We start from the raw sequence: 7,877 nt of genomic DNA, 5'->3' as shown, positions 1-7,877 counted from the left end.
CAGCCTTCTTAGTGGGTATGAAGTGGCAGCTCATTGTGGTTATAAGGGTTTGATATCATCCTCCTGCAAAAGAGTTACAAAGAGTTCCATTCTATCTAAAATCAATAAACATATATTTTGTTTTATACTACTCTGAAACAAATGTGAGGTAAGATTCTCAGAAGACAGCTATTCTTTTTCCTTATCTAAACATCTTTAACATTTCATAGCACTTAGCATATTTTAAATTATTTATTATTCCTAAAATTTGTCCAAGACTCTCTCCTGTTTCCTAAACTTGGGGGCAACATAAGGCCTCAAAATACAAAGCTCTTAATTCAGATTTGACATATATTAACTTTGAGAGAAAAGTCTTTCTATCTCTCATTTTCCTATTTATCCTATATGTAAGCATTATATGACAGTGTAGGGATAAGGATTGAGATAACACATTTAATTTGTTGTCCTTTGTGACTCTAGAATTTTTTCCTTATTAGTCCTTAATCAGTCTTTCCTGGTAATTTACTAGCTATTACCTTGTTTTTGTCTGTAATGAACCCACCTGTCTTAGTATTACTTGAAAACTTTCATAAACATACTATAAATTCCTTTCTGTTGCCTAACATGGTATTCAATATAGACAGTGGGTTTTAGAAATTGGATGATTTATTTGAACATGTGGTAGGGTGAAGTGACATTTGTTAGAGTGGCTGTTTGTACCTTTACACACACATTCCCTTGGTTGAGTCTTTCAAATGAGGTGACTGTGATTGTGGCCAGGACTCTAATATCTAGCTGAGGAGAGGATTATTTTAGTTTACACAAAAAAATGGTGACAATGATTTGCCCAGATGGATTTTCCAAGCTGATAAGATAGGGCCAAATGCTGCAAGCCATTTTCTACAGTGTTAGGGCTTTTGAGAGACTTCTGTTGACATGTCCAAATATATTCTGTTGAGGTGATTGCTCTCTTTTTCCCATGTTTATATAAATATTCATCCAATGATCCTGTGTTCATACAATTTAAGCATTTCTCAGTTTTGTTTGTAGGCTTTTAGTTCAATCATTGACTAAATGTTTCATTCATTCACAATTTATTCACCCAGGATTCATAGTGGTGTGCCTATGATTTTTATTATTATTATTATTATTATTAAAACATTATGTCCTCAAAGACCTCCCTGACCTTTCCTTCAAGCTATCATACGTTTATTCAGTTGTACAGAGGCTAATCCACACATTCTATACAACCTTACCTTAGATATCCTAGCTTAAATATTACAACTTTACCCTCATGTGAGTGCATGTTGGGACATTCAGCTTAGTGTCCCTTCATCCTTGCAAATGTGCACAACTAAACGTTAATCACCATATAACCCATCTTACCAATTACACACAATTATTTTGTTTTGTCCTAGAAGTCTATACTAATAAGCATTCGTTTCTGTGTCAATATACAGTGAGTTTTAAAAAGAAAGTAAAGCAAATTATGTACATATTTTCTGTCTTGCAATTTCTTTGTTATACTGACTCTTCTTAAGAGGGTTAATATTCTTAGTTGATTCTCAAGTTCAGATTGATATTGGCAAGAATCCAACTTCCCCAGTTCAAGTATATCTTTCTCACCAGTCAACCTTCTTGCTTTTGCTGTTTACATCTTTAACAAAATTACATTTAATTTGAGCTAGTGGGAGCTTTGATAATTAACCATATAAAATTGTTCTCTCTCCCTCCTCCCCCAAGGATATCATACTTATCTAACCAAAAATTTGAGGCATATTCTATTTCCTCAAATATATGAAAAGGAAGAATAGACAAGGCTATGTATTCTAGCAACTGGAATTAAAAGATATGATCATCAGCAGATATTCCATTTATCATGCAGTTTATATCATGAGGGGATCTGTCACTGCTGTAATTAGCATGTATACCTGTGTAGTCTGGGACCTACGGTTACCTCTATAAATGAAAGGTTGTATCCAGAGTTCTCTTTGGTACTGCATCATTTGTTTCAATTTGAATGTGCAATGAATCACATGGTCACAGTCCATAAACTTGAGTAGAATGTAGCACTGGGCTTGGATGACATGGTTTTACGGTTACAGATGTTCTCTGATTTTTCAAATTTGCTTTGTACTAAATGATCCACCAAATACCATCTTTTTAGAAAATTTTTCTCTCAGTACCAGCTGCATTCACTTTCTCTAAGGAATCTTGACCCCTAAATAATAAATTCAGTGAGTTCCCCAAGTCCTATTCTACGTCTTACATCATCATATTACTTTCAACAACTTTAGAAGTCAGGAATTTGACGTTCCTCGGTCTCATTTTGTTGGCTTCATTGGTCAAATTCTTATTGTTAGAAATGATTTTAGAATCCTAATTTTAGTACCAATACTCTGTAAGACTAAGACTTGATCTTGCAGAATGGATGCCGGCTCTGATCTTAGTCAACTTAGAGAGCCATATAAAGCCTCAGTTTTCCTATATATAAAATGGGTAAGAGCCAGATCAAGATGGCAGAATACAAGGACACAGAGGTCACCTCCCTCCACGAATACATCAAAAATACATCTACATGTGGAAGCGTTCTCACAGAATACCTGCTGAATGCTGGCGCAAGATATCATACAAGCAAAATTGCAAGAAAGATCACCACATAACCAGGTAGGATGAAAGAAAGGGGGGAAAAAAGGAATCAGGACAGGACCTACACCCCTAGGAGGGAGCTGTGAAAGAGGAAAGATTCCCTCACTCTGAGAAGCCCCTTCACCAGCTGTGAGATCAGCTGGGACAGAAAGGGAGCTTCAGAAGCTCAGAGGAGAGTGCAACAGCTGGGTTGTAGCAGGCAGAACAGCGAGAAACCTGCACAGAAGGTCCTGACCATCTTGCTGCAGTCCCCAGCCTGAGGACTCATGTTGGCTGGTGGGTGCAAGGCCTAGGTGCTGAAACTCGGGCTTCAAAGGACAGACCTGGGGAGAGGACTGGAGCTGGCTGCATGGAGACAGCCTGAAGGGGCTGGAGTGTGGTCCAAGCCACAAGTGGGGATGTGAGCAGGAAGGGGCCTGGCTCTGCCATTAAAGCCCCATTGTTAAGGTGTGCGCTCAAAGGGAGGGGCAGGGACCGCCACAGCAGCCTCGTTCTTGGGGTGCAACAGTGGGCGCAGCTCCACCTCTACAAGTTCTGGGAGCACCCAAGTACCAGCAGGTTGCCCACACACAGAGGCAAGGCTGAAATCCTAGCCAATTCTCAGGGGCTGCATGACTTCATAAGCAGGGCTGAAATCCGAGTGTCTCAGCAGCTGTGCGATCTGTGGATTTATGTACCACAGGCGGCTTTGTAAACTCAGTGCCTGTGGACATCTAAGTGGATTACTGCAGGCAAGCATGCAGGGGCAGGGCTGGGATCTGGATAGACTTAGTAGCTCCCAAGGCAGGTCTAAGTGTGTCACTATGGCAGTCTTTGTGCCGGACCTCAGTGGTTCTGTTCCAGAAGATCTGTGCTAGTTGCTTTGTGAGCACAGTGCCTGGGGGACTGAATTCCCACAGTTGATGCAGGGCTGAGGGCAGTGCCATTTACAGTGTACTTTATGAGCCTGCACAATGGGTAACAGGTGGCACCACAGAGCACACTTTCTGGTGGACAGCTCCTGCAGAGGAATACTCAGTGAGGCCTGTCCCAGTAGGAGTGTTCCAGTCCTGCTTATCCCACTCTGCGGTTCAGAAATAGATCTGGGAGTGTCTACTCCAACAACCAGGGAGCAGACCTGCCCTTAACAGGGCTGTGACAACCACAGAGAAAAGATGAGGCTCTGCACAATATCCAGTGCAGGCTCTAGTCACCACAACAGCAATCCTACCCCCTATCAAGGGGATAATGGCCAACACACACTGAGGAAAGACAAGGCAATACTCCTTCGTAAAAATAGCCCTTCAAGACCACAGTAGTAACTGTTTCTCCTAAACTCATAGATTCGGAGTAACATAAGTAAAATGAAGATGCAGAGGAACCACTCCCAATTAAAAGAAAGAGAGAATTCCCCTGAAAGAACAAACAATGAAACAAACATCTCTAGTCTACCAGGTCCCAAGTTCAAAAAGGACATAATGAAAATATTGAAGGAATTGAGAAAGGATATTGATAGAAATGCAGATTACTGTAAAAAGGAACTTAAGCCAATTAAAATGAGAAAGCTCATTTGCTCAGACAAACTCATTTACTGAGCTAAAAGTAATCAGGAGAAAACTGGATGATGCAGAAGAGCGAATAAGTGATCTGGAAGCTAGAATAATGGAAATCATCTAATCAGAACAGCAGACAGAAAGACAAGTGAAAAAAATGATAGCAATATACAAGACCTATGGGATAATACAAAGCACCACAATCTATACATAACAGGGATCCCAGAAGGAAAGATAGAGAAAAGGGGATCAAAAAATGTATTTTAAGAAATTATGGCTGAAAACTTCCCAAACCTAAAGGAGTAAACAGATAACCAAGTATAAGAAGCACAGAGGGTCCCAAACAAGATGAACCTAAACAGACCTTCACCAAAGACATACTATAATTTAAGTGGCAAAAATTAAACATAAGGAGGCTTCTAAAGGCAGCAAGAGAAATATAATTACAAGGGAACCCCCATAAGGCTATAAGCTGATTTCTCTACAGAAATGTTGAAGGCCAGAAGGGAGTGGCAAGATATATTCAAAGTCCTGAAAGGAAAAAACTTGCAACCTAGGATGCTCTAGCAGCAAGATTATCATTTAGAATATAAGGAGAGATAAAAAAATTTTCTAAGACAAGCAAAACCTAAAAAGAACACAGCAATACTAAACTTATCCTAAAGGAAGCAGGGAAAGGTCCTCTCTTAACAGAAAAGAAGTAAGAATCTATAGGAAAGAGAAAATCACAATTGGAAAGTAAATCACTTAAATAAGCCAGTACACAGATTAAAAAAAAATCAAAAATTTTTTGTGAAACTGATGACAACCACAATGAACAGCAAAAGGATGAACATAAAAGATGTAAAAGAGGACGTCAAAATCATAAAATATAGGGGAGGAGAGTAAGAAAATGTAGATTTTTTTCCTCTAGAATGCATTTTAGCCTATAGGACTACAAGTCTAAGGCAAGTAGAGATAGGAAGGGGTTAACATACTTGAAAAACAGGGTAACCACAAAACAAAAACATGCAATAAATTCACAAAAACCAAAAAGAAGAGAACATAAGTATAATAGAAAAGAAAATCATCAAACCACAAAAGGAAAAACAAAAAGAAAAAGAAAGGGACAAAGAAGAAATATAAAATCAATGGGAAAACAAGGCTTAAAATGGCAATAAATACGTATTTATCAATAATTACCTGAAATGGCAACAGACTAAATGGTCCAATCAAAAGGCACAGAGTGGCAGATTGGATAAGAAAATAAGAGCCTACAATATACTGCCTATAAGAGACCCACTTTAGGGCAAAGGACACAAATAGATCAAAAGTGATGGATGGAAAAGATATTTCATGCAAATGGGAATGACAAGAAAGTGGGGGTAGCAATCCTCATATTAGACAAAATAGACTTTAAAAACAAAGAAGACTTTAAAATCAAGAAAGATAAAGAAGGACACTATATAATGATAAAAGGATCAATACAAGAAGAAGATATGATACTTGTTAACATATATGCACCTAATATAGGAGCACCTAAATACAGAAAACAAATATTAACAGATGTAAAGGGAGAAATTGACAAGAATGCAATAATAGTAGACTTTACCACCTCACATCAATGAACAGATCTCCCAGACAGAAAACCAATAAGGCAATAGAGATCCTAAATGATATAGTGGAACAGTTAGACTTCATTGATATTTTCAGAACATTACATCTAAAAACACCCCACAAAAAAACAGAATACACATTTTTTTCAAGAGTGCAAGATATTGTCTCTAGGACTGACCACACAGTAGGACACACAAAAAACTTCAACAAATTTAAGGAGATAGAATTTATTTAAAGCATCTTTTCTGACCACAATGGCATGAAACTAGAAATCAAACACAGAGAGAGAAATGAGGGAAAAAAGCTATTACATGGAGACTACACAACATGATACAAAAAACAAACAAACCAACCAACCAATGGATCAACATTGAGATCAAAGAGGAAATTAAAAAATACCTTGAGACAAATGACAATTAAAACACAACCATACAAAATCTATGTGATGCAGCAAAAGAAGTTCTTAGAGGGAAGTTCATAGCAATACAGGCCTTCCTCAAGAAACAAGAAAAATCTCAAATAAACAACCTAAACCTCCCACTTAAAAGAATTAGAAAAAGAAGAACAAACAAAACCTAAAGTCAGCAGAAGAAGGAGATAATAAAGATCAGAGAGAAAATAAATGAAACAGAGACTTAAAAAAATTAGAACAAATCAATAACACCAAGAGCTGGTTCTTTGAAAAGGTAAACAAAATCAGCAAACCTCTGGTCAGCTCACCAAGAAGAAAAGACAGAGCACCCAAAGAAACATAACAAGAAATGAAAGAGGAGAACTAACAACTGATACCACAGAAATACAAAAAACTGTAAGACAATACTATGAACAATGATATGCCCACAAATTGGACAACCTAGAAGAAACAGGCAAGTTTCTAGAAACATACAGCCCACCAAAACTGAATCAAGAAGAAATTGAAAACTTAAACAGACCAATGACTAGAAGTGAAATAGAATGTGAAAAAAAAAAAAACTAAAAACAAAAAAAACAAAAAACAAATAAACAAAAAACTCCCTGCAAACAAAAGTCTAGGCTTTACTGGAGAATTCTCCCAAACATATGAAGAAGAACCCATACTGATCCTTCTCAAACTCTTTCAAAAGATTGAAGAGGAGGGAACATTCCCCAAGTCATGCTAGAAAGCCACCATCACCCTGATACTAAAAGCAGACAAAGACAATACCAAAAAAGAAAACTACAAGCCAAATCTTTGATAAATATAGATGCAAAAGTTCTCAACAAAATATTAGCAATCAGAATCCAACAACACATAAAAAAGATCATACACCACAATCAAGTTGGATTCATCCCAGGGTCACAATGATAGTTCAACTTAGACAAATCAATCAATGTGATACAGCACATCAACAAAAGAAAAGACAAAAACCACATGATCATTTCAATAGATGTGGACAAAGCATTTGATAAAATTCAACATCCATTCATGACAAAAATTCTTACCAAAGTGGGTGTAAAGGGAAAATATCTCAACATAAGAAAAGCTATTTATGACAAACCCACAGCTCACATAATACTCAATGGTGTAAGGCTGAAAGCCTTCCCACTAAAATCTGGAACAAGATAAGACTGCCCACTCTCACCAGTTGTATTCAGTGTAGTATTGGCAATCCTAGCCATAGCAATCAGACAAGAAAAAGAAATAAAATATATCCAAATTGGAAGAAAAGAAGTAAAAGTGTCATTATACACAGATGACATGATACTACATATAGAAAACCCTCAGGATTCCACACAAAAACTACTAAAACTGATTTAAAAAATTCAGCAAGGTAGCAGGAAACAAGAGTAAGATATAGAAATTGGTTGCATTTTTTTACACTAATAATGAAATATTAAAAAGGGAAAGTAAAAAATCAATCTGTTTTAAAATTGCAACCAAAAAAAAAAAATACTTAGGAATAAACCTAACCACGGAGGTGAAAGGCCTATATGCTGAGAACTATAAAACACTGAGAAAGGAAACTGAAGCTGATTCAAAGAAATGCAAATTGGTGCAGCCACTATGGAGAACAGTATAGAAGTTCCTTAGAAAACTAATGCTCTTGGATTGGAAGAATTAATATTGTTGAAATGGTCACACCATCCAAAGAAATCTAAAGA

Source organism: Hippopotamus amphibius, chromosome 13 (genome assembly GCF_030028045.1).
Source record: "Hippopotamus amphibius kiboko isolate mHipAmp2 chromosome 13, mHipAmp2.hap2, whole genome shotgun sequence".
NCBI lineage: Eukaryota > Metazoa > Chordata > Mammalia > Artiodactyla > Hippopotamidae > Hippopotamus > Hippopotamus amphibius.
Note: the sequence above shows the minus strand (reverse complement) of the source record.